General features: G+C 37.8%; 1 pseudogene; it reads right to left on the minus strand.

Moving 5' to 3' along the window:
* Positions 1-17,582: 17,582 nt before the first annotated feature.
* The window catches only part of LOC149558190 (uncharacterized), a 53,164-nt pseudogene continuing 51,060 nt past the window's right edge, over positions 17,583-19,686 (minus strand).

Below are 19,686 nucleotides of genomic sequence, written 5' to 3' on the forward strand. Positions count from 1 at the left end.
TACTGGTGTAGCTTTATCAGACTTTATCATGTGGGAAATTTATCTCTATTAAGCTTGGGGTAAGTGCACCAAGTTGTGGTGCCAAAAAGGGGGTTATAAGTGGACTCCTTTTTCTTAAAATTTGTAAATTTTGAACTTCAACAAGAATTTGATGATAGTTACGCTCAAAATTTTAAGATATGACAAAAACAAAAGTCATAGTCCTTTGAATCTAGTTTCTAAACTGCTAATTTTTTTTTTAAATGGTTTAGTTTTAGGTCTTTAAAAAAGGGGGCCACAAAAAATGGTATTGTTTATTCCAAAAAAACTTAAAACATAGTACAAAGTGTGGGCCCCCTAAAATTTTAACTTTTTCTTTTGTAATTCTTTAGTCGCTCTAGTCAAAAGTTACTTAACACTATGTAGTTTATCCCAAATTTTTTAGGTAATTTTATAATTTGTATTTTATTTTAATGAATTTTTTTAACTAGACACATCCCAAAAATGTGGAATATCTATGCACTCCCCCTAGAAATAATTGAAAACTAATCTAAAATAAAAACTTTATTTTTTCAAAGTGTGTAGAATGAAGTCTAGTTTCTAAAAAACTAAGTTGTTGCAAAATTTGATGAGCAAGCTAAAATCTATAGCCCAATTAGTACATGGTGGTTTTTGAAAAAAAATGAACATACATTCAAAAAAAATTATAGATGAAAGGCCTAAAATAGTTCAAATTAAAAATAAATTATATGGTTAGATAGCTAACACAGAGATGTATAATGCTATGTTACCTGATTTTATCGATACCCAACCATGAGGAATCTTGAAGGGGAGCACAAAAGAAAAATCAATCATTTTTGGTATGTTTGCTAGAAAACACATCTTAGACCTATTTATAAACTCCAAAACTTTTGGTTGGATCTCTAAGGAAAAACCAAGCTTAAGGCTTATTTTTAATAGAAAGCTTTCAATAGTGTGTGCACCCTATAGCGCGCATGCACTATTAAAAGTATTTAAATTCTCAATAGTGCATGTGCACTATAGTGCACACACACTATTGAGACCTAAATTACAATCCAAGAGCAAGGCAGAGCTAGGTGGGAGGGTGGGGGGGCAAGGGAATGGCTATGTGTGTGTGTGAGAGAGAGAAAGAGATAGAGAAAAAGTAGGGGATGGGAGAGGGGAGAGAGTATAGGATGGGAGAGAGGAAGTGAGAAAGAGTAGGGGTGGCAAAGAGAGTACAAGATGTGAGAGAGAGTAGAGGTGGCAAAGAGAGAGTATGGGATGGGGGAGAGAGATTGAAAGTAGGGGATGGGAGAGAGTATAGGTTGGGAGAGAGAGATTGAGAGTAGGGGATGGGGGAGAGAGAGAGTAGGTGGTGGGATATAGAGTGGGAGTGCATGAGTGTGAAAGAGAGAGAGTAAGGAATGGGAGAGGGAGAAGATAGACTAGCTCAAGAGAGAGTAGGAGATGGAAGAGAGAGTAGGTGATGGGAGAGGGAGAGAGAGGGGGGATGGAAATGTGTGTAAGAGAGAAAGAGAGAGAGAGAGAGAGAGAGAGAGAGAGAGAGAGAGTAGGGGATAGGAGAGAGTATGAAAATGTGAGAGAGAGTAGGGGGTGGTAGACAGAGAGTAGAGAGGGAGAGAGTGAGAGTGTGAGAGTGAGAGTGAGAGCGAGAGTGAGAGAGAGTGAGAGTGAGAGTGAGAGAGAGAGTAGGTAGTGGGAGAGGGAGAGAGAGTGAGAGACAAAGTAGGGGATCAGAGAGGATAGAGGGAGGATGGGTGTGTGTGTGAAAGAGAGAGAGTAGGGAATGAGAGAGGGGAGAGAGATAGAGAGAGTAGGGGATGGGAGAGAAAGAGAGTAGGCAATGGCAGAGGGAGTGGGAGAGGGAGAGAGCGGGGGGATGGGAGTGTGTGTAAGAGAGAAAGTAGGGGATGGGAGAGAGTGTGAGAGAGTAGGGGTGGCAACGAGAGAGTGAGAGTAGGGGATGGGAGAGAGAGAGATAGTAGGAAATGGGAGAGGGAGTGAGAGGGAGAGAGGGGGAATGGAAGTGTGTAAGAGAGATAGAGTAGGGGATGGGAGAGAGTAGGGAGTGGGAGAGGGAGTGAGAGAGAGAGAGAGAGGGGGGAATGGGAATGTGTATAAGAGAGCTAGAGTAGGCAATGGGAGAGAGTGTGAGAGTTTGAGAGAGAGTAGGGGGTGGTAGAGAGAGCTCGTATGGGATGGGGATGAGAGAGAGAGAGAGAGGAGAGAGAGAGAGAGAGAGAGAGAGAGAGAGAGAGAGAGAGAGAGAGAAGGGGATGGGAGAGAGTGTGAGAGTGTAGGGGATGGAAGAGAGAGAGTGATAGTAAGGGATGGGAGAGAGAAATTAGAGAGGGAGAGAGAGAGATAGTAGGAAGTGCAAGAGGGAGTGGGGGAGGGAGAGAGATGGGGGATGGTAGTGTGTGAAAAATCTAGAGAGTAGGGGATGGGAGAGGAGAGAGAGAGTGGGGATGAGAGTGTGTCACAATGAAAGAGAGAGAGTAGGGGATGTGAGAGGGGAGAGACAGAGGGGAATGGGAAGGTGTGTAAGAGAGATAGAGTAGGGGATGGGAGAGAGTGTTAGAGTGTGAGAGAGACTATATGGTGGTAGAGAGCAAGTGTGAGATTAGGGAATGGGAGAGAGAGAGAGAGAGAGAGAGAGAGAGAGAGAGAGAGAGAGAGAGAGAGTGAGTGTGTGTGTGTGTGTGTGTGTGTGTGTGTGTGTGTGTGTGAGAGAGAGAGAGAGAGAGAGAGTAGAAAGAGAGAGAGAGAGAGAGAACTTGAGAGGGAGATAGTAGGTAGGAGAGGGAGTGGGAGAGGGAGACAGAGAGAGATAGGGGGGATGGAAGTGTGTGTGATAGATCTAGAGAATAGGGGATGGGAGAGAAGAGAGTGCGGGGATGAGAGTGTCTGTGTCTATTAAAGAGAGAGAGTAGGGGATGGAGGATAGAGAGTAGGTGGTGGGAGAGGGAGAGAGTGAGAGTAAAGGATGGGAGAGTGTGTGAGAGAGACTAGGGGATGGGAGAGAGTGTGAGAGAGAGTAGGGAGAGGGAGATAGAGAGAGGGGGATAGGAGTGTGTGTGACAAATCTAGAGAGTAGGGGATGAGAGAGAATAGAGAGAGAGGGGGGATGGGAGTGTGTGTGTCTATGAAAGAGAGAGAGTGTGATAGTGTGAGAGAGAGTAGGGGATGGTAGAGAGAGAGTATGAAATGGGAGAGACAGACTGAAAGGATGGGAGAGAGTGAGAGAGTAGGGGGTGGTATAGAGAAAGTATAGGATGGGAGATATAGAGCGAAAGGATGGGAGAGAGAGTGTGAGAGAGACTAGGGGATGGGAGAGAGTGTGAGAGAGAGTTGGGAATGGGAGAGAGAGAGAGAGAGAGAGAGAGTCAGAGTAGGGGGTGGGAGAGAGAGAGAGAGTAGAGAGGGAGAGAGAGAACTTGAGAGAGATGGATAGAAGGTAGCGGGAGAGGGAGTGGGAGAGGAGGAGAGAGAGGGATGGGAGTGCATGTGAGAGATCTAGAGAGTAATGGATGGGAGAGGGGGATGGGAGTGTGTATCCGAAAAAGAGAGAGTTTATAGGATGGGAGAGGGGAGAGAGAGAGAGAGTAGCCCGAGAGAGAGAGAGAGAGAGAGAGATAGACAGATAGACAGATAGAGAGAGAGAGAGTAGCAAATGTGAGAGAGTGTGAGAGAGAGTAGGGGATGGGAGAGAGTAGGGGGATGGGGGAGAGAGATATATAGTAGGAAGTGAGAGAGGGAGATGAGAGTGTGTGTGAGATATCTAAAGAGTAGGGGATGGGAGAGGAGAGAGTGTGAGAGAGGTAGAGAGAATAGGTGGTGGGAGAGGAAAAGTTAGAGAGAGAGAGTAGGGGATGGAAGAGGGGGGAGAGAGAGTGTAGGGGATGGGAGAGAGAGTAGGGAGAGAGAGATTAGGGGATAGGAGAGGGTAGAGGGAGGAGAGAGAGAGAGAGAGAGAGAGAGAGAGAGAGAGAGAGAGAGAGAGAGAGAGTGATGTGTTTCCACATAGTGCATACGCACTATAGTGCATACACACTTTATAGGGTGTACACATTATAGTGTGTACATGATTTATAGGGCATACACACTATATGACCCATTTATTAGACCTAGATTTGATGTTTTGGTTAAGTAATGAAAAGAATAGGAGTTGAGGACTTGTCAAATCATGAAAAGACCTCATGTAACCTAGAAGAATACTCTAGAGTTGAAGAATGAAGTCCATGCATCCATTTCTTGGTCTTTTCTTTGTAAACCATGCCTAAACTTGCTAATTAGGCCTTTGTGCAAGGTAGGGTTAGGGTATGCTGGAGTGGAGTGGAGTTTTGAAACTATGGTGTCTGTGGTGTCAGTTTTCATTAGATGCTACATGCTGAGGTTCCAACCATTGATACACATTGTTTTGGTCATTTTAAAGTTTCTTTAAACAATCTTTAAGTGTGTGGGGAATCTTGAAGTTCCAAAGTCTCATTCTTGTCACTTTGTGTGAAGAACAATGCCAATTGATACATTACTAGTCTATGAATAATAATAGTAAATTTGACCACTATTTTATAGTTTTGTGTTGGATGGTTTTAGGTCTCTATTGATGTACTGGAGGTTGTAGTTGTTGATGTCACATTGCGTTAAGGTTGAGTGAATGAGATTTTGGTTGGTACAAGGGGGAAGTAGTTGGTATTCAATCTTGAATGAAAATATCTATACCAAACAAAGTACCCCATATATATAGTCAGATCTTACTAAGTACATGTGTATCACTTAGAATATGAAAATATATCAGACTTCAAAATATATTGAAGCGACTAACATCTAGCTTCTTCCCTATGAAAGCTTCCTCTGGTGTCATCTTCCCTAGCATCTTGTGTGGAGATTTGTTGTATGTGTATACTATTGTACTACATGTCTCTTCCTATAGGTAACAAGGCATGTCCTGGTCATGTAGCATATAACACTTTCTACCTTATATATATATATATATATATATATATATATATATATATATATATATATATATATATATATATATATATATATTATAAGGAATATTTCAATCTCTTTTGATTCCTTCCCTGGTATTCCCTTTGTACTAGATCAAGACCAACCTCAAATCTAGTGTCACTCATTAGAAAAGATGCTTTTTCACTTCTTAGAGATTCTGAAAGATCAAACTCCAACTCTGTTCTAGCACAAAGTTGCCAACTGTCAAATCTCTCTCACCTTTCATTGTGGGATTGAACTGTCTACTTTGTTAGCTCCAAGTGGCTAGGTAAACCCTATCCCCAACCTTGTCTTGTCCCCTTTAACACTCGAACATTCTTAGGCATGCCAAACTAGAACATCCCTAAGAGTCACTAAATGCCATAGGGCTACAATCTTTGATGGGGCATATCTTAGAGTTTTTGTAAGGTATGGATGCAATTCCAATTACTATAGGACTGTGTTGTGGAGATATACAATAACCTCTCTCACTTTTTGGAGATTGCACTCTATTTTTATTTTATGCTGTCAAATCTCTCTCACCTTTCATTGTGGGATTGAACTGTCTACTTTGTTAGCTCCAAGTGGCTAGGTAAACCCTATCCCCAACCTTGTCTTGTCCCCTTTAACACTCAAACATTCTTAGGCATGCCAAACTAGAACATCCCAAAGAGTCACTAAATGCCATAGGGCTACAATCTTTGATGGGGCATATCTTAGAGTTTTTGTAAGGTATGGATGCAATTCTAATTACTATAGGACTGTGTTGTGGAGATATACAATAACCTCTCTCACTTTTTGGAGATTGCACTCTATTTTTATTTTATGATGCCATCTCAGGTGATGTTGAAACTTGTAGTGTTGGCCAGTACAGAGTTGCCAACTGCCAAATCTCTCTCACCTTTCATTGTGGGATTGAACTATCTACTCCATTAGCTCCGAGTGGCTAGATAAACCCTATCCCCAACCTCATCTTGTCCCTTTCAGTGCTCGAATGTTCTTGGGAATGCTTAACTGAAATGTCCCTAAGGGTCACTAAATGCCATAGGGCTGCAATCTTTGATGGGACATATCTTAGAGTTTGTATGAGGCATGGATGGGATTCCAATTCCTACAAGATGATGTTGTGGAGACCTACAATAAGCTCTCTCACTTTTTGGAGATCACACTCCATTTTTATTTTATGATGCCATCTCGGGTGATGCTGAAACTTACAATGTTGGCCAGTACAAAGTTACCAACTGCTAAATCTCTCTGACCTTTCTTCATGGGATTGAACTATCTACTCTATTAACTCTGAGTGGTTGAGTAAAACATATCCCCAACCTCATCCTATCCCCTTCAGTGCTCAAACATTCTCGAGCACGCCGAATCGAAATATCCATAAGGGTCACTAAATGCCATAGGGCTGTGATCTTTGACGGGGTATATCTTGGAGCTCGTGTGAGGTATATATGTGATTCTAGTTCCTATTGGACCATGTTGTAGAGGCATACCAAAAAGTCCCTCACTTTTTGGAGATCACACCCCGTTTTCATTTTACGATGCCATCTCGGGTGATGTTGAAACTTGTAGTGTTGGCCAGTACAAAGTTACCAACTGCCAAATCTCTCTCTCACCTTTCGTCATGGGATCAAATCATCTGCTCCATTAGCTTTGGGTGGCTAGGAAAATCCTATCCCCAACCTTGTTCTATCCCCTTCAGTGCTTAAAAATTGTTGGGCACATCGAATCGAAACATCCCTAAGGGTCACTAAATGCTATAGGGCTTTGATCTTTGATGGGGCATATCTTGGAGCTTGTCTGAGGTATGGATGCGATTTTAGTTCCTACAAGACCATGTTGTGGAGGCCTACAATAACCTCTCTCACTTTTTGGAGATCACACTTCATTTTCATTTTATGGTACCATCTCAAGTGATGCTAAAACTTGTAGTGTTGGTCAGTACAAAGTTGCCAACTACCAAATCTCTCTTAGCTTTCCTCATAGGATCAAAATGTCTACTCTGTTAGCTTCAAGTGGCTGGGTAAACCCTATCCCCAAACTCATCTGTCCCCTTTGGTGCTTGAACATTCTCGAGCATTTCAAACTGAAACATCCCTAAGGGTCACTAAATGCTATAGGGCTACGATCTTTGATGGGCCATATCTCAGAGCTCATGTGAGGTATGGATGTGATTCTAGTTCTAATAGGACTGTGTTGTAGAGGCCTGCAATAACCTCTCTCACTTTTTGGAGATCACACTCCATTTTAATTTTATGATGCCATCTCAGGTGATGTTGAAACTTGCACTGTTGGCCAGTACAAAGTTGCCAACTGCCAAATCTCTCTCACCTTTCATTGTGGGATCAAACTGTCTACATTTTTAGCTATGGGTGGCTAGGTAAACCCTATCCCCAACCTTTTCCTATCCCCTTTAGTGCTCGAATGTTCTTAGGCATGCCAAACTAGAATGTTCCTAAGGGTCACTAAATGCCATAGGGCTGTGATCTTTGATGGGGCATATCTCAAAGCTCGTGTGAGGTATGAATGTGATTCTAGTTCCTACATAACCATGTTGTGAACACCTATAATAACCTCTCTCACTTTTTGGAGATCACACTCCATTTTCATTTTATGATGCCTTCTCGGGTGATGCTAAAACTTGCAGTGTTGGCCAGTACAAAGTTGCCAACTACCAAATCTCTCTCACCTTTCATCATGGGATCGAATTGTCTACTCTGCTAGCTGTGGGTGGCTAGGTAAATTCCAAAAGGATGTCTAAATCTACCCATAGAATAGTTAGATTTCCAATAACATTTGGGAATATTCCTTACTTGTAATGTAAATTATCAATACAAAATAATTTTTCTTGTAACATATTTACCAATAGAGAATAAATTGTTAAAAAAATGAGGAGGGAAAATAGAGCTCACTAATTTTTATACAAGAAAATTTTAATTACATATGTCAAAATATTCAGACTAAATCATTTAAAAGAATCAATAAGTACAATAAATCCTTAAAAGAAACTCAATAAATAGGCAAGAATTTGTTGCAAAATAAGGAAATATGGAACTACTTTTGTGAGGGTGTGGTTGAGAAATTTCATTGAAGTGATGAAAAAGGTATTCACTGATATTGACTGGGTAGAATTTCTTGATGATAGGAAAAGCACTAGTGTAGGAACATTCTTTCTTGGTAAAAGACTAGGACCTTAGACAAGCAAGAAACAAAATTGTATCTATTAATCCATAGTAGAGGTAGAATATGTGGTAGCAGTAGTTAATTGTTCTAATATTGTTGTTGGAATTTACAAGTGGGAATATTTTCTTTTGAGAGGTTGGGGGGGTTGAATCAGAAGCACTAAATTTAACCTTTTCAAAACCCTTTAGCTAAAGACATTCACATGCATCTCATTCATCTACTAAACATGAAAATAAATACATGCAATGAAATAGACAACACAAGATTTGATAACCTAGAAACCCTCCAAAATGAGAAGGTAAAACTAGGGTGGGAATAACCCAAAAGGTATCACTCCAACAATATATAACTATTGAAGGTTACAAAGTTTTGACCACTTCCAATGGTCTGCCAGTGAAAGGCCTGTCCTATTAAAGACTTTACACCTTGTTAAAAGTGACCTGGTTAAGGATTTACAAACACTCATTTGGAATGTTACCCTATTAAAGGATTTGCAATCTTCTTAAGGATCTACAATATGATTGCTAAACCTATATAGCTATAAAACCAACCTATCATCATAGGATTTTCATTCTTATAATACAATGGTTAGAAAGTATATTAGAATGTCTTGACCTGATGACTTGCAATCTTCAATTGTTGATTCTAGATCCTTGTTTTTCTCTGTCTAATGTGATCCTTCCTTGATCCGATATGTCTCTTCTTGAAACTTTGATACTCTATTCTTGATTAACAAAATTCTACAATGTTGCTCTGCTTTGTCTAAGTCTTTAAACCCTTCTACAGTTTGCTATGATTCACCCATACACTTCTCACACTCACACAGATAATGGGGTTTCGTTCTCCTTTTAAAGGCTTCAAAGACTTAGGGTTAGATATGAATCTAAGACCAATATTTACTCTTCATTTTCCACTCAATTCATTCACTTTTCTTATTGGTTGCATGTCTTTTCCATTTTTCTCATTGGTTGCATGTGGATTTCATAGGAAATGCAAAAGATTCAATCTTATCTTCAAGATCCTTTGAGATTCATCTTAAGTTGGCTTCAAAAATGGTTTACATATGAGTTTTTGAAAGCACAAACTCATATGTTGATTCTGTGTTACTCAACACTTACTACTTTTTGATGCTCGGCACATATAGGAATTTTGTCTCACTCGACTCCTATAGTAACTCTATTTCACTTAGCATCTATACTTTTCTCGACACCTATAGTAACTTAGCATCACTTATCACTCGGCACTTGAACTTCACTCAGCACCTAAAGTTCACTTGGCATCTATTGAATCTCTAGCTCAACATACACTATAGCTCAGCATCTATATTATACTTGACATCATCTTGAGAATTGGTTAAGTGTGTTGACACTCAATTGTCAAAATCAAACTAAGACCAACAATTTCCCCCTTTGACATGAGTGGCAAAAACACTTAACTGAGCATTATGAATCTGATTGCTATGAGTATACTACATATTCTATTCAGCATATGTACAAAACTTCAAAACTTGTTCAAAATGTTGTACATGATTATATAGCTCAAAAATTTGTAACTACACCTAAGCTAATGTGCCATTTTTGTAAACAAAATTCCATTCCTATAACCAAAGACTCTTGTGCTGAATTTTTCTCATGTTGATGTTTCTTATTATTTTCCTTATCATTCCTTTGCCTCTATTTCTATTGTACCCTATTTTTGATCTGTTCATTCACTTTGGTTCTACTCCCCCTTTCATACATCTTAATTCTCCTCAAAATTCAAAATTTTATTATCTCCCCCTTGGGTATATCCTGCCTTTATTACTTAATGTATTATTCTCAAAGTATTATATCTCCCCCATTCTTATTTCTTATCTCAAAAATGAATTTCTCCCCCTTACATGAATATCTTTAAATCTCCCCATTTTCGACACTTATGTCAAAGGGTTTAAGAATGAATAGAATATTTCACCAAAAATGTTTTATTTACCTCCAATATCATCTTCAGAGAAGTATCCCAGTTATCCAATGCTATTTCCAATGATTTGAGTTGGATGGCTATCTCTACTACAAGATGTACTATGCCTTCTAAAGTAGAAAGATTAGGATCTTTCTTCAAAACATTTTATTCATAGATCACTTCCTTATGTAGCACTTCTAGGTGTGGGGTGATAGTAGATTGAATTTACATCAATTTGGCCTTGATATTTGCCTCTTCTACTATTAATATATCTTATAGCTAACTCCTTTTGAGTGTGAAGCATTGTGGCAAAATGCTTCTCACTTTGAGCTGGATCTTTATGTAGCTGGGTGCTAGATATCTTAAGATTCCTTTCCAAGCTCAGTATTCTCTAGCTAGTTTCTTGTCACAAGTATGATGAATCACACAATTTGGAGTACAATAAGAATATGTTCCCAAGTACTATTCTTACCTTTTCTATTTTCTTAGCCAATTGAACTTGTGTTAGTGTTATTTCACTAGATATTTTCTCATTGACTTTCATTTGAAACTTCGTTTTAGACCATTCTAATAATTTGAGATTGGTTTCAAGGTGTTTGTTTTGTACTTGGTCTACTATGTGGGATAGCTACTCCATAATAGGCTTTGTTTCATTAGGTACTGGCAAGCTAAATGCTTCAAGAAATATATATTTGATCTCTATCAATCTTTGATTTTTTCTATACTCATTTATGAGTATCTCATATTTCTTCTTCCTTTCCAGTGGCTCTTGCACTTCATTTATCTATGTTAAATTAATTTTTTTGTAGCCATAGGTGGCTATGACTATTTCCTCATCAAGTGCAAGGTCTCCATAGTGAAGTATCCTTGCTACCTTTGTGGAGCTTGAGCCTAGTGTTGAGATTTGCAATGGTACTACATCAATGCTTGGCTATTCGGTAGGAGTCCTCGAGGTAGGAAAGTTAACCAATGTCTACATTACCTCTTGCTCTTTTTCTTTTAGGATTTTATTCTCTTTATTATCTTCTTCTCTTCTACCTTGATCAATTACAATGATCTCAGGAGGTGCACCTTGGCTTTTTGTAGTAGTAACATCTTGTATTGTCTTCTCTTTTGCTAACTCCTCAGTAGTTATAGTTTCTATTGCTGTTAGATCAACTTTAGCAGTTGTCTCTTGTTCTGCTTGCTCTTTTGGTTGATCATCTGTAGCTATGGGAGGTTGTGAAGGTGGTTCTTGTGTGTTCACCTTCTCCTTTGTAATTTCTACTATAGCTTTCTATAACTCTTCCACACTCACCAAAATAGGAGTTGTGCACAATTGTGATTGCAATGTAGTTTGGTGAAGGATCTTTTTTGAGATCCTTTGTAGTTAATGGATTGATGTGTTGACCTGAGGTGTTAGGAACATCCTTGAAAATTATAGTTTATGTAGGTGCTATATGTGGAGGACTTGGTGGTGGCAATTAAGTGACTTGGACACACTATTTTTGTTGTTGCTCCTTAGTTGTTGTCTTTTCGCCTTGATGTGTCTTCTGTTGGTGTTTGAAAATGCTAGAGGGTTTTCAATTATTCCACTAAGAAAGTGACACATCTAGGGGCACCTAATTCCCATTTTCAACATGCCATTTCTGACAACAGGCCAACTATAAGGCATGACCCTTCTTCTACTTTAGGCTCTGCTAAACCTAGGTGGGTGGACCTGAGATTCAATCAATATCGTACAAGTGCAAAAACATATCCCTAAATCTATTAAGCAGATACAAGCCCTTATTTCTACTAGTAACTCATGAAAAGACACAGATCTGCAGTAGCTAAATGCAAATCTAGAATATTCATAGGTTGAGTGAGAGCATTCTATTTAGGTCCTTCAACATGAAAGGGTAAGACACATTTGATTAATATTGTTGAATTTAGCAAACCCTCATATATGCAGCAGTAAGACCTAATGATCCTATAATCAATCAATGCCTTAACCATTGGAAAAATCCATGAATCAAATGAATACATATGAATATCTGAGACATATGCGTATCTTCAGTTATTTGATCTATCTATTCTACTTGTAAATAGACATCAATGCTCAAATTAAATCCCATTCTTACATAATATCCCCATCAGTAAACTTGCAACCCTATTGATTCCCTGAAGCCTTTACATAACCCCTTGGGTCATAAGCAACAATGAATAACATACAACCTTAAGGGATTGCAATTACAACCTAAGCACTATGTCAAATATTGTAAAACATTGAAAATTATCTGATAAAGGAGACAAGATTCAAGATGAAACTTAACCATCTACTTCTATTTGTATTTATTTCCTTGAAATTAATACAATCATACGCAGGAAGTGAAAACACAGAAAAAAACCTAACATATTTGAACTATTTGTATTAATCTTCCTATTGTTGTTCATACAGAAAGAATATGCTGAAAGAATGTGGTTTCACAGTAAAACACTAGAACCCTGTTGGTATTACCCAGAGAAAACTGCCAACCTATTGGTTTCTCAGTAACAAAAACTAGAACCCTTCAAATGACAGAAAGAAAGAAAGATATAGATAAAGGTGAATTCTCGGATTGAATCTGCAATCAACATCTATCCACTTGAAATTCCCTCCTTTGCAATCAATAGACTCTTTCTAATCTCTCTCTTTATCTGATTTGATTCTAGTTTTTATCATTTTCTTGTTACAAATCTGAAATATCTCCTTTCACCATATTCAGGTCATCACCTTGTTAGAAATCACAACTGAATCATGATACTTGAATTTGGTTGCAAGATAGGAATCTAAGAGAAAACCTTGTGTAGCTTAAATGAATGGATTCTTGTGCAGAAACTAACCTTGGAATCAGAAAACTCAAACTTTCACGATTTCGGCTGTATATGATAAGGCATACTTTGCCTACAAGAAACTCATTAAATCTTCATTTGAAAATCGCCTCCCTCTACTATAAAAGTTAGGTCTTCAACTTGTTTGATTTTAAATTTCAAAAAATTTAAAATATGCTAAGGTTCAAACTTTATAAAAAGGCCCACTTAATTTAAAATTCAATCTGAACGTGCAACTTTGAATAAGAATAATAAAAAATAATTTTTTTTATCATTTTCAAATTTCTCTTTACCCCTTAGAATTTGGGGTCAAATTGGGTTTGACTGAGTGACACATGTCACTCATTGATTGGGTACTCTACACACCTGCCACTGAAGTACCATGTCACCATTTGCCTGGGGTCGATGCCATGTGGCGCAATCCTGCTTTCCCACATTTTTTAACTAATGTGCATGTTATTTTTGCAGGGAAGTGCCATCTGTAAAATCATGACACGTGTCACGATTTGAGCACCTCCTGTCTCAAATTGCTCTTGATTGCCAACTGGGACCCATCGTCATGCAAGCTACCACATGGCACTATTCTACTAGCTGCCTGATTGCTTACCCACCCATCATGTTAATGCCACTTCACCACCAGTTCGAGCCCCGCTTGCCACTTGTCAACTAATCGCTTCCCTGCATTATTTAATCAGTGTGCATCTTCATTTTGCAAGCATGCACCTATCGATCGATCTTGCTACATGGAAAGATCCTATGCCTCTGCCTGAACCTGCACATCCTCGCCACATCACTACACTCGAAGCCCACCTTGCCACGTGTCAATTGCTCACTTTTTTGCATTTTTTAATGTCCTCGCAACTTATTTTTACGAGAATGCGAGCGTCGTTCGATCTGCCAAGTGGCGCAATCGTGTTCATCTCCTACCACATTAGCTCATTTATCTCTTTGATTAAAATTTTGGTATTTCTCTTGTTGACATCACCCGAGTCAGCTTCATGGGTCTTGCACACACTCCACAGCTTCCAAAAGCTGCACGTCTTTAAGAGACAACTCCTTTTGCTTGTAGTTGTATTTAAACTATTAAAATTAACCTCCCATAGGCAATGTGGGATAATGGCCTTCGACTTTTCACTTGCCATTATGAGCAATGTGGGCTACCTTTTGAAAATGTTGGTGTCTTCCTATTCCCTGCGACCCCATTCCTTACTCCTTTTGCTCTTTTTCTTACTGCCTTGATTCTTTGAATACGTTGGATATTCTTTTTAACTAGCAATTTTTCTTTTCTAATGCCTGCTATGGATGTTCTTTGTTTTTTCTTTAAAACCTTTGACTTGCATTTTTGTTCCTTGCTTTTCCATGACATGCATGTTGGGCATTCTTTTTAATTGCATGGGCATTTTTTATGATGTTTGGGCAGCTTCTTTGTTTGCTCTGCTAGCCTACCCTTTCTACTCATGAGCTGCCTGACTTCACATTGGGTGTGGGCTTATTTGAATGTAGGGGTAGCTTTCATTATGCCTTCTCCCCTTTGCCTGTAGCTCTAATGTTGATAGCTTGTCTTTATATTTGAAGCTGTGGATTTTCGTTGGTGCGTGTGGAAATCTTTCCCACAGGAGCTTGCCTTTTCTTATGCCTTTGACTCCCCTATTATTAAGGTGTCCCTCCACCACTTTCATTGGTGTTAACTCTTTACTTTAATAAACATGGACCCCTTCTTCCAATTCGAGGTCTCTTCCTTTGCACTCACTGAGAAATGTCAAATGGCCCATTTTTACATCTAATGTTGTTGTCCATCTCTAATGAAAAAGATATCACAAGATTCATGTATGCCAGCCAACTTCTCTGATTTTATCATGCCTTTAGCGTTGGCTCTTGCTATGTTATCTTGTTCTACCTTCCTTTGACTACACCTTCTTCCATAACTTCAAAAATCATAGTCAATTTGCATTACTTTTTAAACCTTTTAAAAACATCCTTTATTCAACTATGAAAACGATCAATCCCAGCTGAATTAGTTGAACCCCAAAATGGGTCTGGCTAAAAAAACAATTTCGTTCCTAGACAACTGAAAAGCTAAATTGACTTATTGATCATTCTCAGATTTATTTGAATCAATTTTTATCATAGATTGATCATTAAAAACTCAATTTATCACTTTCTACAAACTATGAATCTAGTGCTAGGAGGTGTATTGACTACCTTTGAAAACTGATCTGAACAACTAACTAGGCTCTAAAATCTGACCCACTGATTCTTTGCTTCACATACTTTCACCCTGTCAGATCTTGTCTCATGATGAATTTGAGGTCAAAAGATATTGAATGTCAAAGTTGCCTTCTGAGAATTACCTACAAGTAAACAAGTCAGAAAACAACAAACTAGATTCAGATTTGGCCTTGAAAACTGGGTAAATGAGCACATGAGTTAATGAAAACTGGGGAACTGGTAGATTGTCATGTGGACAATATGATTATACGATTTGGGCTCATGAAGAATCACAAGGAAAATTTGGGGAGGGTGCAAAGTTGGCTACTTGGATTTGTAGGACAAAGGACATCAGTAAAATATCATTTTTTGTGACTGGAATAACCCTGGTAAAGTGTGAAGATAGATTCGTCAAATTCTAAAAACTGGCACACTTGTAGTATTTTTAGTGGACAATACAAGGGAACAAACTATTTAGTCCTACCAATCACAGATGCAAAGATATGACATCTCGAACAGGAGTTCCAATCAATCTGTAAATAATGACAACAGTGAAAAGATAGAAATTCCATTTGGAATCATGTTTGAAAACTGATCAAATGAATTCGTCAAGAGCTAAAAAATGAAACATAAGAAGTCTCTGACATCTACAATGTAGTACAAAAGGAATTTCAACATTTTGATCAACTGGTCAAAAGTTATAACGTATCAAACATGGCTTCCCAAAATTAAGAATTAATTGCAAAAGCATGAAAACAGTAACTGACCAACTTTGAGGGATTCAAAACATATTCAAACGGACTTGAAACAACTCAATATCTAAAATATAGGTTCTCGGGTATGGACACTACACTCTCAAAGTGGAAAGTCACAAAACCTTTCTGGGTGTAAGATATTCAATGGTAAACATAGCTTACTGTCACTATTTGACACTAAGGGTAAAATGTGGATTTGACAAATGCTCAAAATGGGACTTCACAAAATGGCTTAGAATGCCAGTTTAACTTCATCGAAAAGGTGAACGGGCTAAATGAAGGGTGTTAGAAACATTAAGCACCATTTATACATTAACTCAATAGTGGGGTACATAGGCTTTAGAAAGCATTTATAGGCCTCAAATTTCTCAATGGTGCTCAAAATTTGGGCTACAATTTTGAGCACCAACATCTTCTCCACTATTATCTCTTCTTTCTCTTTCTCTCCTTCCTCCTATTTCTCATTCTCCTCTTCCTCTTCATCATTATTCCTTCCTTCAAAGGGATCTTCCTCCCCTTCCTTGATAGTGGTCAATCCATAAATCAATTTCCACATTTGTGTGGACTTTTGCACAACATCTTCAATTTGATTTTGTAAAATACTAAAGGCTCTGTATTTGGGTGCAAATTTTCTCTCATGTTTCTTATTGGCCTTACTTATTTGACCTTTAGTAAGGTCTGGAATCACATGAGCCAATGTTGACTCCCTTATTTCCTTTTCCATATTAAGGTAGTAGATTCTACGCATGATATTTATGTTTGATTTGTTTATATATTTTATATTATTTTGTTTGTCCCATCGCCATCATAAATCATCTATAGACCTGGAAAGTAGCAAGAATGGCCAAATACTGAGCTGCCAAGATGGAGTGCTTAAAGCTAGGTAATATTCATGGGTAAAAGCAATATAGACACTTGTATTTACCACTATCCTAAGCAGGTTAAATAGTACAAAATGATAAAGACAAAACATGATGAACAATGAAGACTAGAAGAATCCAAAATTTAAAAAAGCGAATAACATATCAATCGGTGATAAAGGAGTTTACTGAGCATCGGCTGCTGACGGCCCACGATCACTACACGAAAAGCAGGGGCATGTGGGTGAGTAATAGCCGCACTCGATGGGTAGCTAGGCTAGCGGGTTTTGAACGCAGCACGTCAAAGCAAAATGCAGTAAAGCCAGGTGGAAGGCTTTGATTGGTAGCGAGAGTAGAGCAATAGAGAGAGAATATTTAGAGATTATTTGGCAACCAATCTTTCGAATGGTAAAAATTTTCCATTGTTAGGTAAGATTAAGAAGAAGAAAGAGGAGGTGGGAATAAAACAAATGCAAGCTGAAAAAAATAACATAAAATATGCAGGCAATTTATAGAATTCTTTTCCTTTTCTTTCCCCTTTTTTGGGTTAGTTGCGCCAAATGCCTAACTTGCACACACAGACCATTTTTATTGGATCTAATCTGATCCTTCCCTTATCATTTTGGGACTGCTGTAGCATTGAGATCCACCACAGAAAGTAAATATTTATACATGCACTCTTCAACATCGATCTCGATTTTTCATAGAGGCGTGAAATATTCAAACATTCTGCTGGACAATGATTAGAGTCCAAAAGTTGCAAATTTCGGAGTGTCTCGTCTAGTGCTGATGGGGAAAATGCACGTCACAATGGCTGTGCAGGGAACTCTAGGTTATTTGGATCCTCATTTTGACGTTGCAACCGATGAAAACTATATGATGCCAACCTGGCCAGGATAAGGTCACATTAATTCTGACTATAATAAATTCATTGTCAGACCACCGCCATAGCATTTATTTTTTCTAATTTTTCAACTAACGAAAATATGCAAAAACCCTAGCAAATTCATTTAAGCCAATTAGAAATTAAGAAAAAACATAGCATAATTGATTTATAAAATCTGACATTGGAAACTTTGGTCTATAACATTTGTTACCAGAAAAAAGTTAATAAGAGGGCGGTAAAAAGAAAACATTAGTTCCCTGCGCTTATATAAGGTAGGGACTAATAAAGAGATGTGTAGTAAAGTTACAAAAATGTGAAGAGGCAATTAAAAAGGATGACTGTGCTACTGACATGAGTTCTGACAATGTAATAAAGTAATGGTTATCTGTTTTCTTTACTTTAATATTTTTTCTGGTTTTTTAATTATTGAAAAATGAAATTAAACTCCAGCAAAATTGGCTTTGGGCAATGAAAAATTAGTAATTATTCTTTATAAATAAATCCAGCCAAACATTAGCCAAATTTTAGACTTTGAAAATCTTTGTTGTATGTAAAATTAATTGGGGTGGCTAATAAAAACATTAGTTCCCTGCCTATATAATAGGCAGGGACTAACAAGTCATAACATCATGACATGGTAAGTGTCGCCCATAAAAGGCCAAAAAAATAGATAGGGAAAGCCACCCAGATCTACAACTAGGAAACATAATGACAAAAGTTTAAGAAACATTCAAGGCTCTACAAATAGAAGACAAAAGCTTATGACATGATAAACTCCCTTTTTTAAAGGAAATGTTTGATCAAAACCTTCTACTCTTAAATCCTAACTACACTATAATGTATTTTGTGAGTATACAAATGAAACAATTTTTTAAAAAAAAATTGTCCTGTAGAAGTCAATGAATTCATTTAAAAATAATGTTTTAACAATTTTATAATTCTTATTATAAGTTTTAGATTCTAAAATTTATATATTTAAATAAGAACGCTATTTTTACGATTGCTTTCTTTGTATAATCAAATTATGTTTTACCAAATAGCGTCACTTGATTGAAAATAGTAATAAAATATATTATTAAATGTTATATAGAAAATTGTATAAGATATATTTATGACCGAGACGAAAAATATAATAAAGCAGTAACTCACATGATGTATTTGGCTGGTTAAAGTTATGTTGGTTCAGCACATTTTGTTCTAGATATTCATAACTGTAATTATTTATTTGTAATTCTTTCAGCTTTCTGCAATACAAAAAAAAAAAGATGATATATTTGATATACATACATGAAAAAGTAACTGGCCCACTTAAGAAAAATGAGGCTTCTAAGAGCGGAGTGACTTAAAAGTAGAAGCGGAATAAAGTATCATAAATAATGAGGGCAGGTGAGCAAAAGCAATACTTAAAAATAAATGATGCTGATTATGCTTTTTATATAGTCTTCATAACGAAACCCTTTTATCCTAACAACTAAAATTCTGTACATCGAAGAAAATAACGGTACGCCAAGATAAAGAGGCCACAAGAATACCAGAATGATCGCTTGTTGCCAAAGTGAGTTATAGTTGGAGAAAGCTTCCTTATGAGTACTTCTGAAATCCTCATAATTAGCAGGCAGTATGATGATAATGATAGCACTCACGAATGATGCTGTCGTCCACCATATGGAGATCATCAAGGTCACCACGGACATATGGGATAAAATTGATGTTCTTTCAAAATAAAGGTCTCCAATAAGATGTCTAACCAACCATGAAACAACTAGTGTAAAGGAAGTGGTGAATGCTGCCGTATTAGAGAACAGAAACAATTTGAAAAGATGACGAAATGCCATTTTGGAAGCTCCGTAGTGTACACAGTTTTTATCATTTTCAATTCCACCAGGAACTGTAAGGATGGCCGCAAATGTGACAGTAGCAATCAGTGATGCCACTACCATGTGTGCATTCACAATATCTTTATATTACAATTGACGCGATTCAGAGGTGGTACTAGATTTTATGATATATTTGTTTTCCTTTT

Source organism: Cupressus sempervirens, chromosome 5 (assembly GCF_028749045.1).
Source record: "Cupressus sempervirens isolate cs-2001-9-10 chromosome 5, ASM2874904v1, whole genome shotgun sequence".
NCBI lineage: Eukaryota > Viridiplantae > Streptophyta > Pinopsida > Cupressales > Cupressaceae > Cupressus > Cupressus sempervirens.